General features: G+C 42.1%; 1 long non-coding RNA gene across 1 annotated transcript; it reads right to left on the reverse strand.

The window, feature by feature from the left end:
• Positions 1-246: 246 nt before the first annotated feature.
• On the reverse strand, positions 247-27,252 carry LOC125752561 (uncharacterized). Its single transcript, XR_007402404.1, has 5 exons — positions 27,102-27,252; positions 19,353-19,474; positions 8,307-8,393; positions 4,091-4,165; positions 247-337 (listed from the first exon to the last, which is right to left on the reverse strand). It is a non-coding gene; the product is annotated as an uncharacterized LOC125752561 (long non-coding RNA).
• Positions 27,253-27,568: the final 316 nt, after the last annotated feature.

Genomic DNA, 27,568 nt, shown 5'->3' on the forward strand with positions numbered 1-27,568 from the left:
CACAATAAATATCCTCCCAACTGCTGTACCTCTTCACAGAGTGGAAGAAACTCCAACCACAGAGCAGGGTATACAACAGAGAAATGAGTTCTCATTGAAACTCCTCATCTGAACTCACCTGTTACACCTGAAAGGAAAAAGATCATGCCATGAAGTCTGTGGGCTTCAGAGATCCATGTTATCTGAGGGACATGCTGACTCTGATTTCTATTAACCTTAACCCTGAGACCTACTCTTGCCCCTTTCCCTTGAGCAATGTTCTGATCCTCTTGGGCTAACGGTCCCACCAGACTGAATCACACCAGTCACCTTCGTCCCAACCCCTCGACCGTCGTTCCTGCGAGGTGAAAGAGACATAACAGTAGCTGTCATCAGGTAGCTTTAAATGTTCATTTAACAAAAGAAATAGAGCTCCTAGGTCCTAGCAAATGTCTGTTGATTTTGTATAATACCTAGCCTTTCATATTGTTTCCCCTCTCTATTAAAAGAAAATAGTAGAAAAAAACAAGTTCATGCTCCCAAGGTTACTCTAGCAAAGCAATGTCTCCCAAAATCTGGGTTCTATTACCATTTGCAATGTCAGTAAAGCCCTCATCTCCATAGACCCGTGGGAGATATGGCCCTTTTTCCTCATTGAATACATGGCTAAATGTCCCTAAACTAGTCCTCCTAATTCTGTACTCACAAATCAATGACCCTGTGAAGAATCAGAAATGAGATCAATGTGTCATCTTTTATCCCTGTGAGCCCTACTCCTGCCAGTTCAGAGAAACCATAGGTTGCAGAAGGAGAGAAAGAGGGCAAGGAAGAGAGAATCATATCGTCTATGAGTTTGCTGTATTATACATTTACTTGCATTGGAGTCAATCATCTTTCCATTACAACTGGTACATGAATAGTACACTTAATTATGCATATTATTTTACATAGAAAAGCCAAGGTGAAAGAATTATTTGTATGGCCCTCAACTTTACAAAGGGAAATGGAATGGTTAATGAAAACCTACCCACTTGGTGAACTTTCATATCTCATTCTGATGTGGCCGCATGTGTGAATGGCAGGCTGCATTATAAATAGTTGGTGCTCTGGCCTGATGCTGCAGCATCTAATGAATTGTTGCCTCCATAAACTTTTTATGTGTTGCACTGTAGAAGTGAACCAATTAAAAAGTTTTGCCAATTTGAATCTTCCACATAAAATATCTTTTGCAAGGAGATAAATGTCTTTGATGCCTTTGACTGCTTGGTGAGCTAAAACTTTATTCAAATTGGCTTTGTAATATCTTTAAATATACATTCCTGTGATGCTTTGCACTTACATTTGTACTAAATGAGTATTTGGACATCATTAAACAAGAACACTTGCTGAACTTTTTTGCTTCCCCTTTTGTAAAACAAAATTTCAGGACATACTTTTTCATTTGTTTGGGGCCTCCTTTTTATTAAATTTGTTTGTATCTCTAACTATCCCATTCTGACCTCTCTGGCATCATTGTGGAGAAATGCTTTGAGAAAAAGCTGATAGTTATGTTTCTGGAAGCCAAAGTTCTCTTTGCAAATTAAAATTACATTCCACTTTGCTGAACACTAAGAAAATCAGCTTTGGAAAATTACCTCGGCCCTAAAGATTGGGCTGCCACTTGCCAGTCAGACTCTGTTCCTTTAATGTACATCTATGAGCAAACATGCTTGGCTCTGACTCATGCTGGACTAAACAAAATCTCATTAATAGACTTGGCCTAAAGAAGCACTAGAAAAGACAGCTAATCATGTTCTACATGATGGGAAATGTCACACAAAATCAAAACAGAGGTGAATTTTTGGACCAGTACTTCCGTTAGAGGACTATACCCTCTTCCAAAAAAGAGTTTTGAATGTGTCAGAGCTGGTTTTCCAACTGTTCCGAGCACTTGACTGAAATTATTAACAAGCCATGTTTAAGATGAGGACCAAAAGAAGAAAGAAAGAGGGGCGGGTGGCAGCTTGCATGCAAAGACAGAAAAGAGGCACAGACAGCAGCAGGCACTGTAGTTAAGGCAGCGAAGGGGAAACCAATCCTACCTTCCAGGCACTCGCAGATTAGACGGGAGACAGATCAACAAAATAAAAGAAAACAAAACAAACAAACAAAAAAAAGCAATTGCAAGACAGTAGAAGTGTTGCTTGAATTGGGATTGAAGCAAGTAAGCAAAGGAACTCTGAAGTCAGCTTGGGGGAGGCAACATCTTCTGAGGATTAATATTTGAGATGAGGCTCCAAGAATGACTCATTCAGTAGACAGTTGTGGGAAGGACACATCAGGCTGAAGGAATACAGTTCTCAGGTTCAATATGACCAGAGCAGAGGTTCAAGAGGCTACAGGGAAGAGGTGAGGCTAAGTAAGTAACATGAGGCCATTTCAAGAAGGACATGAAGGCTTTGAAAAGGAACTTGGATTTTACTCTGGAGTTAGTCTAGAGCCAGTTAAGATCATTATGCAGGGAAATAGCATGATTTTACGTAATTATTAGAAAAATCTCAAAAAAAAAAAAAAAACAGGAAAGGAAAATAATCTACTTTGTTCATAGTATAGAGGAAAGATTTAAAAACTCCAAGAATATAATCAAGCAGATCTCTGGGAAGGACAGGATCCCTACCACAAATATAGTGATGCACATCCTAGGCCGTGACTTTTAACATTCCTCAAAAAAGGTCTATGGCAAAAATGCTATACCTATATCACTAAAAGCTAACATTAGGAAGGGGCCAACTGGTTCAACTTAAGGCTCTCTGATGGTCCAACTTAAACCTGGGAATAAATTCTAGGTGTAGACTTCCAACCAATTCTCACCAACATTATTTCTTAACTCAAGTTTTTGGTAAATTTTGCAAAGCTGTGAATCAAAGGGTATATACTCCTGACACCTTCCTGGCACATAAAGTTTCCCTATAGCTGATTAAGGACCTCACATGCTCTAACTTCGGTGCCATGCTATCTGTGACAAATGTATCCTTCCCAGTCATTTCAGACTGTGTAATTAAGTATGACTCAATACATTTAAAATGGTGAACTCTGGATTTCCTTCCCTACACAAATCCTGATTATCCAGGGTAGTCTTTCCTTTATCTGATCTCAACTTCTCAACAACCCAATCAATCCCAATTGCTTTCCTTGAGCACTTCCAGCAAGAAAAATTGAGAAAAAAAACATGAGGAGATAAAGCTCAGACTAGTAGGTCGTGTCCCTATTTATTCATGCTGAAAGAAAGTGATGTGAGGAAGAATTTAGAGTCTCCCTGGTACTTAGACATGGACATTACATTGGTGAGGTCTTCATTAATCAGATTATATTGTTGGTCTGTCTAGTAACATAATGCCTAAGACATCAGGTGGTTTATGTGCAATAGCCATGTAGTAGAAACAGAAGCTCAGAGAGGTTAATTAGCACCTTGTAAGCTGCAAAGTCAGAATTATTGCCCAGGTCTTCCTGAAGCTAAAGCCTGAGACATTCCCATAGCCCATTGCATCATCTTGGAAGTAATGCTCCTTCTTAATTCAGTTTTTGCTTTCATTCAGGAATATTACTGAATTTCATAAAAAATATAATATGAGCAAAAAACGGATTCAGACTTCTCAGGTGCATTCCCATACCCAGGTTTCCAAAGCTTGGGAACATGCTAAGCTTTTTGATATTCACATTTTTCATGTTTTTCCCAAAATCTTTTTTCCATTTCTCTAGATAAGTCAATTCCTATACCAATTTCTTATTTAAAGAGTTGGGCTTTATGTGTGTTATGACAGTTGAATATTCCATCTTCTTATAACTAAGTATAAAAACCAATAAATGGAAGTATGAATTTTCACAATTTCACATGAGAATGCACCTGCCTTTGCTTTCATCAGTTTATATGTGGTTATTAGTTCCTATCACAAATGGGTTCTGAGCTGTCAGAGTGATCCTTTTCTTCACACATACCCCAAACAAAAATTTTGCACAGAGCTATCGATACCCCCCAAGAAGCATGAAAAATACAGGTTTCCTGACAAGGAAGAAAACATGATAATTGATGACTGAGATAGGCTGCCCTTCTCTGGAGGTTTTTAATTACCACCTTTCATTTACATAACACTTGAAACTTCTCCAAGAGCTTTCAGGTACATCATCGCATTGTTTTCTCAGAACAACCCTGCAAGGAGAGAGCAAATATTACAATCATCACTTCCAAGAATAAGCCACCAAGAATGAGAGAGGTGAAGTGATTTGATGAGTCACACAGCTTGTTATGGATGGATCTAGTGCTAGAACTCAGGACATCTAACTCCTAGTCTATTATTTTTTTCTACCATGCTTCCATTATTCTACTGGCTAGAAAGATCTGCTCTGGCTTCTCGTAAAGGCCTAAGATGTATGCAGTGGTATCAAAATTAGTTTTATAAGCATTCCTAACATAAGCATTTGTCATTTTTCCATGAGACACATCAAAAAGGCTATGGTTTTTGCTAGAAAAGATACAACGGGTGGGATGGTGGGTCTCCATTCCAGCAAAGCCTGCTGGCTTTGGAGTCAACTCAATCATTTGCTAGCTAAGCATCCATTAACCTCATTTTCCTATAAAAACCTCATGTTCCTATAAAATAAGCATGATAATAGAAACTTTCTCGTGGAGTTACTGCAAGGATTGGAAGAAATGATGCATGTAAAGCATTTAGCATCATGCCTGGCACGTAGTAAGCGCTCAACAAATGGTTGCTGCTATTTTTAGAGTTGTTGGTATTGTCACCACCATCATCATCATTATTACTATAGATCATGGTGAGTGTAATTCTGAACTCTGTGGGTAAGAAGCTCCAAATACTGCCAAGATGTCATTTGGGGGTTATATTGGCCTGTACTTTTTGGCCCTGACTCAAATAATGAGGTTTGCAATTTCATTGACTGGGTGTGCTAATTAGAAGCTTTTTAGAGATTTCTCTTGTCCATTGAGACCACTAAATAATCTCCACATGGGTCAAGCTCTGTAATCACCCCGTTGCCTCATTGATTATACAAGTCAGCAGTTGGAGGCCATGATGGAAGATCTATGGCGAACGTAAGGAAAAGAGTCTAAAGACCCCAAATCGAGCTTGTCTGTGGGCTGGTGCATTCTTTCATCACACTCAAAACTCATCTTTTATCTACATGATAATTAAATAATAGGACATTTTCCTAACCAGCATCCTGCCCATTTTTAAATACATCTTTTATTAGATGGTAGAGCTTATAAAATATTCATCAACACAAGCTACTGCAGTTTTTTTTTTTTCTGCTGACCTAACCTCAGAGCTGCTCAAGTGGAAATTAGATTTTTTTTTTTTTTTTTGTTAAGTCGCTGAAACTGTCTGCATTTGCTAGATTTCCTAAGGAGCAGGAAAAAAGTAATTCCGTAGGTTTAATAAGGGCAACATACATTCTTATTCCAAAAAGACACACAAAAAGGGGGCAGAAATGCTATTGAGTGAGGATAATTGATATTGTAGCACAGTGTTCTGCCAAAGCTCATTGTGTTTTGAATGGGTGCACAGGTTCTTTGAATCCCTACCGAGAATAGCTTGTGTGTCTTTCACATCTTACCTTGAATTAAGGAAGACTTTTAGAGACCTTGTGAAATGTAAGATGCTTGTGATGTTAATCAGCAAAAACAGACATCTGATTGCACTTTCAAGAACAAGAGAGAGATTTTGTGGTTTTATGGTTTTTGCTCCTAACTTAAAAGTAGGAAAACCTAATAACTGTGCTTTGTCTGCACTGTTTTCAATTCATGCACATATTCCCTCTTCTTTTCCTTCTCTTTTTCTCTCACAACCTTTTGCTCCTTTATTTCTCTCTTAATTAAAAAGTTCAGGGTTCCAGAAGGTTATGAGTTTGTTACTGAAAGCTTTGCTTGTTTTTTTTGTGAGGATTATAACGCCAGGACCTCAATGTACCCTCTCCATAAATTCATGTCTTGCCTCAGTATCCGAACTTTGCTGCAGATACTTTTTAATGAGAATGTTCATCAAAACACTAAAAATAGACTCGCACACTCAATCTCACCAAGCAAGTCTCTGACTCCTCTACAGCGAGAGAGCAGCCTGCCCACCTCCGTGACACTCATCATACACGCCCAGCATCTCAACCACGATACAAGCCCAAGTTTAGTTTCCCTATTTTAATTAGGGTTTAAATTTCTCTCATTAAAGAAGAAGGAAATCGGCATAGCATTTATGTCACTGAAGGGAAGGCAACTTTTAGCTACACAAAAGAGCTTGAAACTCCTTTATGTTAACAATTACTGCACCAAGTTTTCTTGCAGAGATGTGTTTCCTCCCCACTCAGACACTAATTTTATGATAATTGAAATTTATATTATTGATTTTAAGAAAACTGAACCATGTGAAATTAAAGTGTACTACACTATTATCTTAATGGTCAAGTCTTCTGTTTGTAATTTGAGGTCCTGGGGGGCCCACACCAATAATCTGCTTGAAACTTTTCTATCTCTGAAGTAACCTTAGCAACAGGATAGTGTCCAAGTGGTCTTTCCACTGATATACTTTCCATTTGATTGGAATGTTTATCTCTGATTTGAGATAAAATAGAAGTGGTGGTAACTGCCATGCCCTATTGGTAAAGCTTTCCTTTACCTCTTCAGTCTCCTGTTCTCATGTCACTTTCTCTCCCTTTTCCCTCTAGAAGCTTCAGAAATGGAGAATCCATGCTCATGATTTCCACCTACAAGTATTTTGAACAGCTTCAGACTTACTACACTGGGTCAAAAACCCAGATGCCCTCCAAGCATTAGGTCTGATGTTTTGTCACCAGAAGCAACCTAAAACAACGGGCCTGCAGTGATTACACCATCCAGTTGTCTGAGTGGAACTGAGGAGATAAACCCACTTCTGTTCTGGAAGACCTCTGAACTTGACATATCAAGACTAAATTTGGTTCAGATTTTGTTCAGATGAGCTGGGACCATTAATCTTCACGCCCAAGAGCAAATTCTCCATCATATATGCCAAGTACATTGATAGTCATAATTCTTTTTTTTTCTAAAATGCTATCAAATCAATGGGTGTCTTATAATCTATGACATCTTAAATCACTGAAATCAGTTCCTTCCTCTGGTTAACTTCAGAGCCATCTGGAATTATCACTCAAAGGTCTGATTGTCTCCCAGGATTTTTAAGCCCTTTAAGCTTCTATGATGAAGACACTCAACCAATTCTGTAAATGAAGTCTCACTTTTGGACTCTGTGGCTAATCCAATTCCCTCTATTCTCTAAAATCTCAGCAAATACAAGCCACCCTGATTATATCCAACAATGGCAACTGAACTCTTATTAGTATTATTTCCTTTAGTAACATTGTCCCACCATTACCTGCTTGTTCCAAGGTTCCTGTAAGTCAATAAATGTTATCTCACCTCTACTGAGAATTCAGCAGGTGTTAGGTGTTTTCAGGCACAGGAAGAAAAAAGAACTTCATTGAACTTTTTTACATTTATTTTTAATGTTTCTCTCTCTTTTTTAAATTTTATTTATTTATTCATGAGAGACAGAGAGAGAGGCAGACACACAGGCAGAGGGAGAAGCAGGCTCCATGCAGGGAGCCCGACCGGGGACTCAATCCCAGATCTCCAGGATAATGCCATAGGCCGAAGGTGGCACCAAACTGCTGAGCCACCCGGGCTGCCCTATTTTTATTTTGAATTGATATGGCAGAGGATATTATAATCTCTTCAGCACTTATGTCCTCTTAACAACATAAGTCTTACCTGTCTTTTGCCTATTACTAGATCCTCATGGCATCCCAAGATACAGGTCTCTTGGGGCACTCCCTATTATCTATATCATTGCTACAGCAGCCCTCACGGAACTTGACTTAGGCTTTCTCCTATTTCTTGCTGATGACCATTGTCCCATCCTTTGCTTCACCCTTGGATGTCTGTTGGATTTTCAGGACCCACAATGGTCATTTGCTTTGGGCAGCCTTGGTTATTCATTGTTTCCCATCTAGACTGAGGGAAGGAGCTCATTGTAAAAGATAAAAGTATAATGTAATGTCATAGGGACCTTGGGGAGGTTATTTCATCATTTCTCTGAACTTCAACTTTATCTTAAAAAGAGGATAATAGTAGTAACTATCATTACTATTCTATGAGTATTAAATAAGAAAGTGCAAATAAATACCTGAACACAGTTTCTATCATATGAAGTATCCTATTATCGGTAGCAATTATTAACTAATATTATTAGGTGACTTGCCCAAAGACAGAGAGCATGTTGGTGACAAAATTCTAAGCCACTTACCTGCCTTGCTTTATTTCCAGAGATGAGCTAATGTTGTAGATCTGTTGTCCAAAGTAGGAAGTTCTCTGTCCTGAAGCTCTCTGGTCACTGAAAGGGCACAAAAGATACTTTGGAAGCACCAACTCTGGGTCTCCCTTCCCTTTCTCAGGGCAAAAATTGTTATGGGAGAGAGTGCTAAAACTTACTCTGTATTGGTCACACTGAGGAAAACTTGGATCTACTGGAGAAAATCATAATGTGGCTTACGGAAATAAAATTATTCTAATCACTTACGGTCTGTGACAATGAACCAGAACTGCATAAGATGACATGCCCCCATCACTGAAAGTGTTCAAGCTAGGATAAATGGTATAGCTTAATCTCTAAGCTTCTTTCCAACCCTGAGATTCTAACGATTAGGAAACAAGGCAGCCTCTCAGAGTTTATTCATTCATTCAACATTAACTATCAAAGAATATAGCATGACTCCAAGTTTTGTTTTGGTTTGGAGATGTCCAAAGCATTTCTTTAACCACTGTGGAAGAAAAACCAAGGGGAGAGTTTCTATCTTAAGCACCAGAAATGAAACTATAATTTGTATAGTTTTAAGGAACAAAGGAGCTCTTCTCTGGATTGCCAAAGAATTAAAATCTAATAAATTCACCATTGATGTATTTATTTCTGAGGTGAGCAACAATAAGTTCAATTTATGAACTACAACTATTTGCTACATTAGCCTTGTTTTATGAATTTCCTCATTATCAAAGTCAGACATGCTTTCTAAAACTTGGTGTCTGTACCAGTCTTCAGCTGGGTAAAGACAGAGTCTTAAGAAAACAGCTTAATAATGGAATTCATATATTTTTACATCGTGCAGAAAGAAATATAAAAAAGAAAATTATCACTCATGATAAAGGAGAAAAATAGCTCAACGCAATCCTACCTGAGCATTTCTCCTTAGTTAACTGGTAGCCCGACAAGGCTTTTGTTTAGTGTACCAGGTCATAAATAGAGCTTCCACAACAGGACAAGAAAGGATTCTCAGCACATTTCCCAAAAATAAAGTACTCTTACAGCTAAAATATTTGCACTATGTTTTCCTTTCATGGAAAGCTGGTTTCATTATTAAAGAGATAATCAAATTCCTAATTTCACATTTTATTTTTTCAAAGAATGAATTTGTAGCAGAAGTGGTTACTCTCTTCCGAGATCCCTCACCCCTACTTTTATGAACTAGAATCCCTGAGCTTCATCTGGATCCTTGGATGCCTAGAGAGAGACTCAGTTTCCAGACCTCCTCACAGCAAGGTGTCACCACGTGACTAATTTTGTTTAATGGAATGTGAGGGAAAATGATCACGGGTTCAACTTCCAGCTTGTGCTTTCAAGGGAAGGGTCATGCCCACCCATTCTCCTTCTCCTCTTGCCCTTGGCTAGAATGCCAGGAACTCATGCCACCATCTTGGACCACAAGTTACAAGTCATGAGCGAGCAGAACAGAGCAATAAGACAAAGTCTCTACAATGACCTACAAGGCCCTATGTGATCCAGTCTTGCATAACCTCTCTGGCCTCAGCTCCCTCTGCTCTCCCACTGATCACTCTGCCTTCTTTGCTGTTCCCAACAAACCAGACACTCTCTTGCCACAGGGCTTTTGTATTTGCTAAACATTCTCCCCAACTATCCTCATAGCTTGCTCCCTCACTCTCTGCAGGTCTTTACTCAAATACCACCTTTCTAGTGAGATTTTCTTAGGCTGTCTTACCTAGGATTTCAACAGAATCCACACCTCCAGACTCTTCCTCCCCTGCCCCTTCCTTTACTTTCCCCTATAGCCTTACATAGCCTGTTATACATGTTATTTTTCATTATGTTCAGGTACTTATCCACCCCACTAGAATATCAACTCTGAGGACAGGGATGTCCTCTGTTATGTTCATTACTGGTTCCTCAGTATCTGGAACAGTGCCTGGAATATAGCAGATGCCTAATGAATCTGCATTGAATGTATGAAAGGGATAGAAGGGGTACAAATCCCTGACACTGTGGAGCAGCCATATGACCTCAAGCTCAGACAAAGTAAACTACTGTTGTAAGTTCACTATTACTGTTGGGCAGACAGAGGTAGGGCCTCTCCAAAATGGATGACCTAAGGCTAATAGGTGGGGTCACCCTTTCCCCAGATGTCACCTCAGATAAGTTCCTAAAACTCAAGTCACAAACAACTCGCGACCTACCGAGACCCACCTAAAAGAAGAACACCAGAATCAGCCAAAAACAAGAACATGCACCCTGCCTCGCCTTCTCACATAAAACCACATGTCCCTAACCACCCCCTTTTTTTTTTTTTCTTAACTTGCACAGGCATAAAAAGCACACACCCTTCCCCTCCTGGGCGTGACTTCCCTGACTCGGGCCTCCTCTCTGAGTCATGGAACCTCGCTCGGGAGGGCTCCCCATTGAAGCACTCTCGAACTACTGCCTGGCTCTGCTGTCTTTAATTTTCTCCACCGGTCATTAAAGGAAAACCTAACAACTACCTTCTTTGTTACAACAGCCAAACCAACACTCAGTTAATACAGAGACAGTAATCCCCTCCTTCAGCAGAGATGAGATAATGCCTTACTATGGCATCGTGCCCAACGTCCTGGTGGTACTCTTCCCAAAGGGTACACTGCTGAGCTAAGACAGACGCAGCCCCTACTCTCAAGGACCTCATATTTTCATGAAGAGGAAGACATTAATCACAGAATCACACCAACAAATATCAAATTACAAGTGAGACAAAGGAGTGGTGGCAAGGAGAACCAAAAAAGGGCAAATTTGACCTGGAGGAGGAGCCATGATGAAAAGATACAGGAAGGGCTGATATTCAGAGGGGGAGAAGCCTGTCCTTGGGAAGGTGGTGTAGGAACAATCTAACCAGGCAGAGGAAGAGCAGATGTCAAATCCGTGTGGTGGGAGGAAGTGTAGCATATTACAGACTTGGGGAGTCCTGCTGCCTGGGTGCATTATTTAAAAGATCCTGAGAGGTCAGAGCTGAGGAGTTTTTACCTTTTCTCACAAACAACAGAAGCCCTGGACGTTTTTCAGGCGGGAAGGTAACATGAGTGATACCCGCCTCCTGGCTTTCAGAAACAACCCTGGAACCTCATTGCCTCTCTCCAGCAGAGTCACCCCAGTCCCCTCTGAGAAGAGGAAAGTCTAGAAACCTCCCGAATGGGAGCCTTGCTTCTGTCATAGCTCTTTTATTCAGCGCCTCACAAATGAGTTGCAAGAACTTGCCCTGGAGACAACAGGGATGCAAATGCAGACGACATAGAATTATAATAGCATAAACATTATGAACAATGCAAACCAGTTTGGCCCCCCATGGAGATATAATCCCCACGTTCCTTTCTGAATTGTCTTTATGGAAATTTCATAAAATGTGTCATTATTAAAACTGAGTGGCAATTATTTCTTTCTTTGGTTCATCAGTTGTGGGAGGAAAATTAATTGTGTTCCCCTTCTTTTCTGGAGTTCATCACATAGAAACAAGGCAACAAGGATTGACAGGCCTGGGGCCTCTGTTGATGGAAAGAAGGCAGGAGAACTTGGGGGACATTAGCACAGATGTGGCATTCGAGGTGGGAGCGGTTAAGAGAGTGGTAGCGGCAGATGCGGCCCCACTAACAAGTGTGCTCAGGAAGCCGAAGTCATTACGGTATGTTGACATAGCATTTGCCAGCTTCACAGGGGCCATCATTGTAAATTAGATTTAATATTGATCAGGCCGTTCACAATCAGGGCCAGGAGAAAATTGGACTCAGAGTTCTTAGTCAAAATTGGCTCTTAAGATCCTGCTTTCTAATTAACATAGAAGAGCAGAAATCCAGGGCCTGCCTGGCTGACCCAGTGTGGCAGTAACTGTTCTCCTAGTCCCTGAGGGCAGTGTGCAAGGGACAGCTATCCCCCTCTTCTGCTTTCCCTCTCTGGGGGGGGGGGGGGGGCAAGGGGAGGGCAGGGAGGGAATGGGTGGGTGGGCTGTGGGAAGGAGACCTGGGTTTCAGAGCACAGATGGCTGTGTTGCTCTTCTCAGTCTTCCTCAGAAAGCTGAGAGACTTTTTGGAGAAATCTGGTTTGCCTTTCTTCTAGTTTTTAAAATAAGCAATGTTTTGAAGTTCATTCAGGGTTAGGAATTCCGAGAAGTCATTCATAATGCCTCCCACCACCCCTGGCCTGGAGTCACCCTTTGAGGCAGCGTGGGGGACGAGCCTTGCACTATCTGACCTTGGACAAATGATTTGACGGCTCTGAACTCCAATTCGTTCTTCTATAAAATAAGAATAAGAATAATACCTCCCTCAAAGGGTTGCTGTGGGGACCAAATGGAATAATGCATTTATTATACATTCAGCAAGTATCAGCTCTATTTTGCAGCATTGTTGTTAGATGCTACTTATTACCATTCTTGGGATCTGGTTTGTCCTGTTAGACAATATTAATATCACCAAAAATAGGAGTATGACATCTAATTTTTTTACTTTAAAAACAACTGGCCAGGACAAGTCCAACGCAAGTATCAGAAAGCAGCCCCCAGGCCTGTGCTTCCCGCTCTGGACTCCAGCTCCAATCCAGAGGCTTTAAAGGTCCCTGAGCTTCAAGGTTCTCCTTTTTTTTTTTTTTTTTTTTTGCACCCTTTCCCTGTGAACATAGTCTTAACACTTCTCAAAGCTTTACGTCCCCTTTCATGGACTTCCCAGGCAGGAGCTTATTGGAATCAGAGATTCATCTCATTTATCTTTGGATCTCTGACATTTTGGATCTCTGACATTTTGGATCTCTGACACAGACTGAGCCAAAACATAGATGAGTCAAGGGAAGGTCCTGGGGCATGAAACCTAAGGTGGCAGTCACTCTTGGGCACCAACTCCACACTTCGACCAACCCAAGAGGGAACAAACACCTCCTTGACTTGTGTGCCCTACAAGCCTCACTTGTGTCACCTGGCTCCTGGCTATGCTAGTTTCTTAATCAAGATGACATGAATAAACGAATGAAATAGGAAAAGGATTCCCCCAACCATCCTCTTGCCCAAACTCCCCAGCCCTGGGCCCCTCCACACTGTTGCTCCTTCACCTGCGTGGATACACACTGGAAGGGAAGATTTTGAAGCAAGAAAGATTTTAAGAATCTACCTTGCCAACAATAACTGCAAAAAGGCCCATTTCTTAAAACCCAAACAGCAGTTCCAGATTTATCTCACTTGCCCAGAGTTCCTACTCTAAGCTTCACGGAGTTATGGGTCTTCAGAATTAATTGTAAAACTCAAGTCCGGCCAGAAGTATCTGCTGCCATTAAGTAAAAGGCTAACCAGGGAACTGAAAGAAAAAACAAGTCCCAGGGCTCAGCTCCCCATTTATTAATTTACAAAGCCTGCTTCCTCCTGCTCCCTCAAAAGATCTTCAGATCTACATTCCTGTGGGATTTTCTTTTCTGTCCCCCAGGACCGTTACTTGCACAACAGATACCTTTCTGTAGAGAAAAATATATATATATTTCTCCTTGAGTGTGACCCCTCATTCAATTCTAGTCTCTGCCTTCAACTTCAAGAGCTCTCTTTCCTTGGAGCCAGAAGGCACCCAATCCGTCCCTTGCACTTCCCATTTTAGTGAGCTTATCTACTCTTGGACACCAAACTGCAGCTATAAAATTTGTTTATGGAGTAAGACCATGTATCGAAAATTTTCAGAATTTTGTCGTAAGTATAATGCACACGATCAAATATGCATATATGAAAAGGTAGCTAGAGAATAATAAACCACTAAAATCTCAACTGTTTACCATGCATTTACCGTGTACCAAACCTTATTTCATTTTATCCTGATGCTAATTAACTCAGTTCTCTCAACTATAAAATGTGCTATGTGTGGGGCACCCAGGTGGCTCACTGGTTGAGTTTCTGCCTTTGGTTCAGGTCATGATCCAGGGATCCTTGGGTCCTGGAATCGAGTCGTGCATCAGGCTCTCCGCAGGGGGCCTGCTTCTCCCTCTGCCTGTGTCTCTGCCTCTCTCTGTGTGTCTTTCATGAATAAATAAATACAACCTTCTAAATAAAAATGTGCTATGTGAACTGCTTTTCTGCTATCTTCTTTAAATTTGAAGGTATCATTACAGTGTTTCTTGGGTTACTGGTGCTCTGAGAGACCCAGGGCCTGACAACACACTGGGATGGACATCTGTCATCTTTTTTTCTCACTCAACATCCATCCCCCTGTCTCTGGAAACCCCATCCCCATTTTCTTTTGGAAACCACCTCTCCCCTTCTCACAGACCATGTGCTTCTGGTGGGACTGACCCTTCACTTTAGTGGTTTCAGAGAACGGTTATGGATTTCCCGTCCGGCCCATCAGAATGGCACCATGTTTTCTTAGGTCCTGTGAGCACACCATCTGCAGGCATGCAGTTGAAGCCCAGATGATGAAATGCAGCAGACCCAGACTACTAGCTGGAATTTCAGAAAAAGAGATTCCTTTTCTGCCTGCAATGGCCATCAGCTGGGAATCACCAAGCAGCCACTTTGCCTTCATGCAGGAAGACCTTGCCCGCAGAAAGCAGACTTGGAGCTGGGGGAGAAATGTTCCCGAACATCCTGTGTGTCCTTCTGGAGCCATTTATACAAGAAGTTGGACTTTAGAGTTATGTAAACCAATTTGTTTTCACTCAAGCCAATATGTGATATATGAGATGCTCATCCACAGCAGTCACTAAAGCAATGATTCAAATCAATTGGAGAGCGGTGACTTCCATAATAATGCAGCCACTTGGCCCCAACTGGCTATGCCCCTGCCTTCACAATCAGATCTGTCGGGCACACGCTCCAGTGATCAGTCTAGACTGCCCCCCAAACAGGCTGCTGCACCACCTGCCCTGAGTACGCCAGGGTGAGGCGGAGTAGATCTGTCCCCTTCCAGAGAGAGGAATGTCAACTCAGGGAGTATCAGGCTTTTGATGATTCCCTCCTGATGGGACTGACCTGCACAAAACAAAACAAAAAACACAAACAAAAAGCAAGGGTTTTTTGGGGTTTTGTGGTTTTTTTTTTTTTTTTTTTTTTTTTTTTTTTTTTTTTTTTTTTGGCGGGGGGGATAGGTCCTCTAGTTAAATACTGGAGTGGCAAGAGCAAGAACCCAAACCCAGGGAGGTTTTGTTTTGCTCTCCGGGAGGGTGGAGATTAGGTGAGCTGCACCTTCACCCCCAGGGGCTGCAGAGGCTGAGGAAAGTCAAAATGAGCCAGGAGCCGGCGTGCTGGGCAGGGGGCAGCAGCCTGCCTGGGCAGGCGGCCACCTCGAACTGTACGAGCAATAAAGCTCACACTGCAGGCGACGGGACGCTTGGCACAAGTCGAAGGATGCCCAAATGAGATGCTGAGTTTTTCATCTTCTCACTGGATCAATAAGACAGAGGCCAAAGACAGAGGCGCTGCTGAAACAGCATCTACATAAATAAATCCTCAGCCCATGCAGCAGATTCCTCCAGAAGGTTCTGGAAGCACGGTGGTAGCAAAGGGCACAGTCGCACCCCTACGTGACCCGCAGGCAGAGGAGCTCAGCCCCCGCTCGTGTGTTTAGCAGACTGCTGGTTCTACTGAGGTCTTCCTCCAAAAGGGCGTCTTTTCTTTCCCTCTGCTTCCTCAGACTGAAGCATCTCCCACTGAACAGCAGCGGCATTAGGGAGAGAAGCAACGCTGGATCAAGTAACACATTTTTAATGATGTGAAACAAAGCTTTAATCACCATAGTTATTTACAAAATAATGTCTTCCTTGCATTTGGTTTAATAGCACTTTGTCCACGGCTTTCATCAAAACAACTACCCATCTGACTTACTGGAAGATTATATTAAATGTCAGAAGAGCTCCCCAGACTCATAAAGTGGTTCCTCGCCAATCAGGATTTTAATTTTGGAGGGGGAAATAATAAATACAATAATTATTGAACACTGTGACATTAACTGATAAAGATTCCTGCTTCCCTTGAATTATCAATTTCACGTTGGCATAAAAAATAGATTAGTGACAATTTAATCCCACATCTGGTGACCTTTAAGTAATGTTGTAACACTTCACAGCTTTGTCATTAGAATGTCATCAGCCTTCTCTCCAAAAGAAATGATACCTAAATGCTTCATTTCAGAACTGTCTCCAAAGTTTGCTAATGTTTAATATCTGGTAACAAGACCCAGATGCACCAGGCAACTTCGTCAGTAGCAATTTTTAAAATAATCCTATTACAATTTACCGTATGACAGAAATTAGGTAGAGTCAAAAACTCATAAAGCCATAATATCCACTGCAGCTGGGAGACAGACACACTGCCACACCTTCCAGGTGGGGGGGTTGCATTGGGATCAGCACTGGGGGTGTCAGTTGGCCAAACCCATCAAGACTTTAAATACCCATCCCTTTCTAATCAAAATCTCACTTCCAGAATCCCAATCTATAAAAATATTTATACAAAAGACTGTTCATTACAGCGTGGCTTATAGATAGTATCAACCACCAACAAAAATATTTCTTAAAAAAACTAAATTTCCATTAAAGAAGGAATGCTTAACTAGTTGGCTACCCCCACATAATGGTGTCTGGCATGGTCACTAAAAAAGTACAAGCTGCCAAACATATGGACAGTTTAAGTTCTCCTTGCTGTACTGTCAACGGCCCACAGCTGACCCATCGGGAACTCTGCTTGGCCTCGTTTCAGGTGCCCCCGAGAGCCCAGCTGCTGCGCCACCCGGCCCCTCCAAGCCCCCTGCCAAGCACCTCCCCCTCCCCGCACCGCTCACCTAAGGGACTGCAGCCACCTCCTGACAGGTCTCCCGCTGCCACCTCTTCTCCAGAAGGTCTATGAGGGCAGAGCTGCCAAAGTGATCTTTTCAGATAATTCAGATCGAGTCTCATCAAGCTTGATGGCGAAACCTTATAGTGACTCCCCTTCTACTCAACATAAAACCTAAAGTCCTCACAGCAGTGTAGAGGCCCTATAGGATCAACCATCCCCACCCCAACCATTACCCCTGGGTCTTCACACCCTCTTCCCGCCCCGCTCCCATCTTCCCTCGCTCTGCTCTAGTCTGACTTCCCCTCTGTGCCTCAATCACGCAGAATCCTCAGGACCTTTGCACTGTCCATTCCCTCTGCCTAGAGCACTCTTCCCAAGAGACGCAGGCGTCCTCCCTGACCTCGTTCAAATCTCGGTTCCAGCACCACTTTGTTAATAAGGCCTATCATGACCACTGTATATGAAATTGCACAGCGTCATCTCCCTGGCACCTCTAATCTTGTTTTCCTTGCTATCCGTTTTTTTCCTCACAGTGCTCACTGTGTTCTGATCTGCTGTGTAACTTACTTTCCTGCTCTATCAGTTCCTCATTGTCCACACCCCTCCTCTACCCTAGAATGCAAACACCACATTGGATCTTTGTTTTGCTCACAGATGCACCCCAAGTACCTGGCCTATAGCAGATGCTCAATAAACATTTGCTAAACAGATGCATGAATGACATAATGAATAATCTCCTCAGTGCTATCTCCTTCTGAGCCCTAAACTGGGTGCTTCACATATATTATCTCTTTTAACCCTTCCACCAATGCCAGATAAAGCAAAAAGGGCGGGAGGGAGAGGTGAGGTATCATAATTCCCATTCTGCAGCTGAAGAAAACTGAAAACCAGCAGAGTAATAACTCACCAAGGTCACATTATTTCTTTTTTTTTTATTTTTTATTTATTTATGATAGTCACAGAGAGAGAGAGAGAGAGAGAGAGAGAGAGAGAGGCAGAGACACAGGCAGAGGGAGAAGCAGGCTCCATGCACCGGGAGCCCAACGTGGGATTCGATCCCAGGTCTCCAGGATCGCGCCCTGGGCCAAAAGCAGGCGCCAAACCGCTGCGCCACCCAGGGATCCCTCACATTATTTCTAATAAGCAGCAGAGTGGGTGGAGGAGGGGGAGAAGACTGAATGCAAATCTGTCCACCTACCAAAGGGAGATCTTAACCACTTTGCCCTACCGCTTCTCCTAAAGCAGCGCCAACCAATTAAAAAGCTACCTATCCACTCAGCCTGTCGCCCCACTCTTCTTTGGACACTGACTATTTAGATGAATGTCACCAAATTGAGCAGTGTTTTATCTTCTATACATAAAAATTAAGTGTGGTCTGGGCGAAATGATGGATGAGGCCATAAGTCTTTAAGTTTCCTTTAAGCTTTTTGACTTTATTAAGTTCCAAACCACATCTTGCTTCTGGGAATGGTGTTTTGGTTTGTTTATTTTCACCGTGAGGAACTGTATGTCTCCCTCTTGCCCAGCTTATTAGCTTTAGTCATAAACAACAACCAGTGAAACAGGAGGCCACGTGGGGTTTTGTTTGTTTGTTTGTTTGTTTGTTCTTAATGAGATAGAATCCAGCACGGGACTCTTTGGTATTTTGGAAATTTTTTAATGTCAGCATATTTGCTTTCAGATCTGTGAATACAATTTTGTTCTGGAGGTTCTTGCTTTATGAGTGAGATTAATTTTAGTTAGGTCATTACTAAAAGAGTAGACCATCTTAAATTTAGTATAATATGTGAAGAAATAATTTATCTTCCATAAACTAAACAGGTTTTTTAAAAAACTGGTAAATTATCTAGGATCTAGGTAGTAAAATTAAACTGCAGTATTTTAAAGACAAAACCCTCACTGATTTTTTATAATTTGTGTAGGATCGGTGATGTTAATGCTAACCTCACAGTTCTCAGTGTTGATCTGGAGCCTCCATTGCGTGGGTAACAGAGCAGAATCTGTGGGTGCCCCATCCCTATCTTTCTGAACCATACCAGTTCCTACATGTCAGCCTGATTTCTAATGGCTAGCATCTGCGTCTTTTGCCTGAGACATTTCTTTGGCTTCCTGAGCCTCTTCTGTGCAAGCCCACAGACAAGAGCGTCAGGAAATTTGTACCCCTGGCAACAGCTCTCAGCTACTGGGGGGACTGGCATATAAATATCCCACTCCCTCACCCTATAGGATAACTCTGGGTTACTTACCCTATGCGGCTTCATTAGCTGCCCTCCTTTGCCTATCCTAATTCTCCACTCCACACCAGTGTCTCCTGGGATCACCTCCCAGGTAACCTTGTATCTGAATCCTTGTATCAGGATCTGCTTCTCTGAAACCAAAACCAAAATGGTTCCTTTATTTGAGGCTTAATTGTAAGTCTAATGAATTAGTAGTAGTAGTAGTAGTAGTAGTAGTATTTCCTTCTTCAGTGAATAATTATTGAGCACCTACTATGTTCCAGGCATTATTCTTAGCACTGGGCATTCGGCAATGATGAAATAAACAAAAACCTCTGTCTTCATGGAGTTTACATTCTTGTGAGGGAAAAACAATGACCAAAAAAAATTTTTTTAATGTCCTATAAGGCAGATTATGATGGGTACGGGAGGAACATAAAGAGAAGGACCATGACAGGGAATGCCAGCAGCCGAGGCATGCGGTGAGAACGGGAGGGCAGAGAATGGCCAGATAAAAGGGCAAATATAAACAAAGATCTGAGAGAAGCGGGGCACAACCAGGGAGGAAAAACGTTAGCCGAGGCAGGAGGAAACAGGTGCAGAGGGGACCAGACCTGGAACGTTCCAGAACCAGCAGGGCTCCTGGAGCAGGGTCAAGAAGGGAGAAGATGACAGAAGATGAATCATCTCTGCTACTGTTATTGTTACTGTTGCCATTACTGGCAGTACCGCAGCTTACTAGGTTTCTCTTGTTTCTACGTTTTATCGTGAAAATTACGGAAAAATTGGAAGATTTTATAGTGAACACCTGTGTACTCACTACCCGAATTTGCTATACTTGATTTTTCATACCTCTACCCTTCCATCCACCTATCAAGCCATCTTTTTAACGCATGTCAAAGGAACTGCAGACATTTAACATCTGGTCATTATATAGATACTGTTTGTGACTCTGACAACACCCTTGCAAGGTGGATGCTATACCCCCATTTTATGGATGAGGAGACTGAGCTTCAAAGAGGAAGAACAGCTCAACTGAGGCAGCACCACAAACACGTGGCTGAGTAGGGATTCCAGTCTGGGTTTGTTCAATGCCAATGCTCACATTTTTTTCCGCTATGACACATATGCTGCCCTTGGCCAATAGACTCATGTCGAAGAACAAATAAGGAGGCAAGCAGCTCTGCTCTTCTCTGAAGGAAGATGTTTCCCTTCACTATTTCCCCTTCACCTGAATGGCAGGGATCCAGTGATATGATGCTAAATGTTCACCAATCAGCTCTGTGGCTATGGGTGCAGAGAAGGGGGAAGCCTAGTATGCGACATTTGCCAATTTCTGGGGTATAAAGACTCCAACCATGGCTGATTTTAAGCTACCAACCTGACATCAGGTTGCAAGATCTTGTGAGCTAATACAAGGTGGCTCCCGCATACCCCTGCAGACCATAAAATAAAGTCTTTTTCTGTAGATGACAAATATCACTGGCCTTTGGGACCAGCACCAGATTCAGGATCAATGCCTGGTGCTCGTCCCCAATGAGTATTCAGTAAATACTGGTGCTGTTGGTAAGGTTAAGGATCTACAGCTCTCTACCCATGCCCACACATAGCAGCAAACCTCTACACACTCGTGCACGCACGTACACACAGACACATACAAGCATGTGTGTTTTCTCTCTAGCATGGATAATGATGCATTTAAATAATGAATATATAACATACTGTATAAAGCAAACTTCCCCCAAAAAAGTAAACATGGGGCAGCCCAGGTGGCTCAGTGGTTTAGCATAGCCTTCAGCCCAAGGCATGATCTTGGAGACCCAGATCGAGTCCCACCTCAGGCTCCCTGCATGGAGCCTGCTTCTCCCTCTGCCTGTGTCTCTGCCTCTTCTCTCTGTCTCTCATGAATAAATAAATAAATAAAATCTTTAAAAAAAAAAAAAAGTAAACATGCCCCTTTCTCCATGTCATTTCTAGCACTGGTCCATTTTTCCTGCTCTTCTCTTTGTCACATCACTTCTGCATCTCCTTGCACTGTTGACCACGCTCTTCCTTGGCAGGAGCAATCATGGCACACTCTGATGCCACAAAATACCTTCTTACATGGCTTGAGGTTATAAATCACATAGCAAACACTCTATACTTGGGAGGTTGCCTTTTCTCCTCCTTCTGTGCTTCCTCTTCACTTAAAAACCAAAAGATCTCTGACCTACAGAGCATTTCCCTCACTGCCCCCTGACGAGGTTCTGTGTGCTCATTTTCATCATGCCATCATTCCACCTGAAAGCTTGATCCTTTTTATCTCACCTTCTCCCACCCCTGACTACTCTCCACCTTCTTCACCCAAATTTCCCTCTGCACCTTTCCCCAGGGGCCCCATACCCCTAAGGTAACATTCCCAAACCCCAGAACGTGGTGAGGGCATTTACATCGACTTTGGTAGATGGTTCCAGGTTGAGCTTTGAAAACAGAGGCCTTTCTGTATGGCATCTGTATGGCATCTCCCCTTCCCCCACCATCCCCTCACTCCTTACACCACACATACATACATATTCCTGCCCAGTGCAGGCCACAGCCCCAGGCCCAGCAGGCTGTAGAGCAAATAACAATCATCTCTAACAGAATTGGCACGAATGAGGTCTGACACTTAACAACTTCAAAGCATTTTTTATAGTATGGCAAATCCCATTACCATGCAACAAAGAACAGCTAATTGTTAAGAATTAATAATAAGAAATAAGTATAGATAATGGTTTAGCTGACACTGTCATATTTTAGTACAATATGTTCTGAAATATTTGCTCCTTTGGGTTGTGAATGTGCTATTTTTGTCACTAATAGGCCTATAGAAGCCTAGTGGAAATTAGTTTTCTCAAAGAAAGTTGTGTATTCTGAGATTTCTCTGATAAGGGGAAGGGGTCAATGTGCCTGTAGTTTCTGTGCTTCATTAAAATTCTGCTTCCGTACTGCATAATGTGAGTAATATTAATTTTCTAAACATTCGTGTACAGCAGCTGCTAATTTCCATAACAGTGTTCCTATTCTACAGGCATTTTAAAAGGGGGAAAGGAGATGACTACTGACTTTCTGCCAAAACGAAAGGCTCATCCTAACCCACTTCTGAATCATTCCAGACAAAAAGAAGGACAATATTAGGAATGCTAGCTTCTCATTCATGAGGCTGTCTGGATTCAAACATCACCACCTTAGACCCAGGGCTGGTGCACCTGGAATGAAGTATGAGCTCATTTGCTGGGTCCACTTTACCTGTAAACACCTTTTAGATGGCCCAGTTCATGTGACCTAGACTGGCTAACAATCTGAGCATGTCTGCAGCCCTAAGTCATCCTAGGCACCAGCTGCTTCTCCTTCCCTCTGGTCCATGCCATTGAAGTCCCAGATAGAGAGGTTGCAGCTAAAGCTGTACACACTGCTTCTGGGAGGGCAGCACAGCTGGGAACTGTGGACGCCTTGTGCTTCAGAGGCTTGCTCTCAGAGTATCCTCCCTCTACCCTTCTCCAGAAAACACTGGGATGCCCGGGCTCGTGGTCAGAATATAATTTAAATGTTTTAGTTGTATACAATCTCAGGCTGGAGCTTCCCTTCTTCTTCCCTCTACTGAAAGGAAGAGGAAGGGTCACAAACTTGAACACCATTAGTCTCCCTTTAACTCTCCTGTAGTCATGTCCTTTGGACGATATTACCCAACTTTGTGTTCATTCACCTCCACAATCTACAATCCATCATTCTTACCTTCAAACTCTAGCCTCAATTTATCCCCCTAACCTTACCTTCCACTCTCCTTCCCAAGATCCCACCACATCTGTCTACATGGCCACTCCCCCAATAAATCATGTCAAGTCACTCCTCCAAGTCTTTACCCAAACTGTCACCTCTGGCTGGATAGCCCACCCACTTCAATACTGGTAAAACTGTACTCTTCATCCCTTTCTAATCTCACTGACTAAGTTAAACCCTCCTCAGCTTTTGCCCAACCCATCAACTGGGTTTTACTCATCTTTATATATGCTGTGCTCATGACATTGTAGGCACTCAATAAATCTTTGAGTGGAAGTTTCCCTCAAAATGTACCTACACAAGGATATGTAAAAATAGGTGATCATAAATTTTGTCAAGTCATATACACTCAAAGTTAGAGTCACTGTGGGTAAAACAAAGCATACTGCAGAAAAGAACAGGGGTTCATACAAGGATGGGTCAGACCCCAGAAGTGGCATCTAATTTCATGCTTGGCACTTTCCCCTACATTGTCCTCTCCTCCACCTTTCTGACTTCTCCCCAACTGAGTTGGTCCCAGTACTGTCATTCCATTCCCTTACCATGAAATCATTCCTTCTCCCTTTCATATTTCAAAGCTCACATAGCTGATCCCCAGAGTCACTGCCTTCTTAAAATCTGTCAAAATCATTCTAGATGCAAAGTGGAAAGAATAAACTAAGTAGATGTGACCCAATAGTGAAAACTCCACAGGTGGCAATAGTAAGAAATGCAAAAGTACTGTTCTCAGGTCTGCCTTTATGCAAGATTCCTTGACTAAATTATTTTTCCTTAACTCTAAACGTGCTACTAGCCTTAATACACACTAAAATTGGCAAGGACTCTCTACAAACAATATCCCTTGGAAGCCAACTAAGTAACTGAGGACATGTTAATATTAATATCAGAGCTTCAAATTCATCAATAGAGTCATGATAAAACTAGGTCCCAAGTAATAAAAGTAAGAGATGTACTTCATAATTTGTTTGGTGAAATCTCCATCAGTGTTGACTGTTAATGAGAGGTGATGGATTATTCTGTTTTTTAATTGACTACCGTTTCGTAATACACAGAATGTAAACACCCATTTAAAAAGCACTTACAGTATGAGTAAGAAAAAGTTGAGAGCTGAAGAATGAGGCTCCCAAAAAGCTAGATCTAAAGGATCAGACATTCACTTGGCTAAGAAGGTGCCTGAAGGAGAGATGGGTCAACTTCATGAAGACCGCGAAGGAAATGAGCCCAGCGACTATGGAAAGAATGTCCTCCACCCAAAGTGCTTCCCCCAGTAAGCACTTGCTTATGGTAATATGCATTTGCTGAATGAACAAATGAATCTAGGTTAAAAAAAATTCAAGCTTTTCAATGTATATAATTTAATCAGTTGTTTTAGTAATATTTTTCAAAATTTTGCAAGAAAAGTTTATTAAGCATTCATAAATACCTAGGTAGAAACAATATTAAGATGACAACTAATTACATTGTTTAAGTCCTGTTCAGCAAAAGACTTTTGAGAACTTACCGTGTCCCCAGGCTGTACACAACACTCTGAGGAATACTAAGGTAAACTGGAGGTGGTCCCTGCCATGTGGATAAGTATCTGGTGACAATCTCTCAAGCAGGCAGGGCAGTAATACCTCTTCGGTGACCAGAGAAACAGACCTGCCCAACATTATATCCCCAATACCCCTAACAGGGCCTTGAATTGCATTATTGAAGATTGTTTTCTTTGAGAGTTGAAGGTTAATTGAGTCTCTTAGCAAAAGTCAAAACCCCTGGGATGGGTACCTTCTTAATCCATTACCACCTGAGATTGGACCCAAGCGTTAGGCACAGAGGATGGAGATGCAATGAAGAAGGATTTCCAGGGCAGCCCCGGTGGCACAGCGGTTTAGCGCCGCCTGCAGCCCAGGGCGTGATCTGGAGACCCTGGATCAAGTCCCACGTCAGGCTCTCTGCATGGAGTCTGCTTCTCCCTCTGCCTGTGTCTCTGCCTCTCTCTCTCTCTCTCTCTCTCTCTCTCTCTCTGCATCTCTATGAATAAATAAATAAAATCTTTAAAAAAAAAAAGAAGGATTTCCAGAAATGAAGAAAGGAGGCACCTAAGAGCATCACTAATTCACTATATTTATAATTTTCCTCATTTTTTCCCATGTCTTAAACAAGGAGACTGGTACAGAAAATCCATACCAGATTGTATTAGCATCAGCAAATGCCTTTTCCAGTTCCTCATAATTGGGTTTCTGAGCTCAACACCTGCGTTTTCTATCCTGAGCCAGTTCTAACGGTAATAGGCAGTGCTACTTGGGTGCTTAGCCTGGATCAGCCAGTATTCTAAGAGCTTTACAAGCATTATCTCAGTTAGACTATACCCATCCTATTCCCATTGTACAGGTGATAACTAAGGATCAGAGAAGTTAACTAACCTGTTGCAATCACCTAGATCTAAACTGCAGAGCCAGGATTTTAATTTATTTAAATTCAACTCCAGAGCCCAAATTCTTAATTTCAATACTATAACACCCACAATTCAGGCTGAAATCTTACAATAGCCCTATAACACTGACCTAAGAAACAATGGTCCCATACTAACCTGGGTACAAGGTTCAGTTCAAACTTGGTCCAGTGGAAACTTGGACCTTAGTGTCTTCATTGAAAAATAGTTTAAAAAACACAAGATCATGTGAAATAGAGTTAATAAAATATATGAGATCATGTGAAAATCAGATAAGTTTATGAAGGAAGTGTTTGGCACAAAGTAAGGATGCCATAAGTAGTAGCTATAAACTAAAAATTTCCTCTGGATGCATCTTTGTTCTGTGATGCTCCTCTTGGCCTAGGGTCACTCAAACCTCCACTCCCTGCCTTTCACACCATCTAGTTGTCAATGGTTCTCAGCCTATACATTCAAATCTCCTGGGGATAAATACGTACATACATACATGTATATGTGTGTGTAATTTATATACACTATATGTATGTGTGTATACGTATGCATATATATGTACTGTGTGTGTGTATATATATAGATATACACATAAATGTCCAGGGGTGGAGCCTGGACATCTATTTTTTTACCACTTTCCTAGTGACTCTAATATGCAGCAGGGTTGAAATCCAACGCAAATGAAAAAATTTCTAGAAAGGGCCAAGGCCAAGGATCTTTGGAGTTAAAACAGCAAGGAAAAGGATATTTCTTAGTAAGTTAAAAGTTCTAGTGCCCAAGTGACACGGGATACAACTTTGGGATTTGAATTTGAATTTATGTAGGCTCCACACCCAACATGGAGCCCAACATGGGGCTTGAACTCAGGACCCTAAGATCAAGACCTGAGCTGAGATCATCAGCTGCTTAACCAACTGAACCATCCAGGTGTCCCACCCCCCTTGGCTTATTAATAAAAATTCCTAGCCATACTCAGGACCTGGACTCTGAGCTTGACTCTGCCCTCAGTTGCCACCTTTCCACAATCTAGAGCCCCTGACATGAGGCCTTGATTACCACTGGGACATGTCCCAGTCCCTCATGTTTTCACTAGCCCTGGTTAGAGGCTGAGGTAATCCTCTAATACCATGCCTTCACTCCCGTAGCTGACCTTCCAGCATCAGCCCCACATGCAGGACAGATGTCCCACTTCTATCCACCCCACAAGCATGGCAAGGAGCAGCAGCTCAGTCTTACATCAAGTAAAGTCGCCTTTAAGTTCTGGGCTGAGACAAGATTCCTAGAATGAGTCTCTTTCTCCAAAAGCAAAAATAAATTCATACTAAGCTTCGTTGAGGACTATACAGCTTGATCACACACTCACAATTCAAAACCCTGTCCTTGCCCACCCTGAGTTCAGCTGACAAGTCCATTAGCCTCCCCAGATGGGCCTGCTGCCCTCGAAACGCAGGAGTCAAATATTCCCTCCCCTGTTCTTCTCCAGGTTCTACAGTTCCTCATTCATTATTTTTCCAAACTATGAAAGACCCACAGAGAAAAACATGTTCACTACTCACCCCCTGCCTTGAATTGGTAATCCAAACAGTTAACAAATGGTCCAGATGCAAATAAGAGGTTTACATATTTTTCACAAGATGGCCTCATTTACACACTTGTCACTCAAAAGAGGCTGAGCATATATATTCACCAAACTTGGCAGCATTTCACTCTGTGACTGAAAACAAACATGATAAATTTCTCCTCCAGAGATAATTTTGGTGATGTGTATAGGCCACTGAAAATGAGAATGTTATGACTTTAGTGCTGTGATAATATATGGTAGTAATTATATTAACAAGGGAAATTACACCCTTTTTCCGCAATTTCAGCTTATACCACCCACATGAATAGTGGGCAACAGCAAAAAAAAATGCTGAAATGGTGCTAGCAAGAGAGGCGGAGCAATATTTGCTGAATTTAGAACCTACTTTAGTCACTTTTTAAAGATGTGTTGAGCGCCCAATATGTGCCAGGCACCATGTAA

The sequence above is a fragment of the Canis lupus genome, chromosome 15 (genome assembly GCF_003254725.2).
Source record: "Canis lupus dingo isolate Sandy chromosome 15, ASM325472v2, whole genome shotgun sequence".
NCBI lineage: Eukaryota > Metazoa > Chordata > Mammalia > Carnivora > Canidae > Canis > Canis lupus.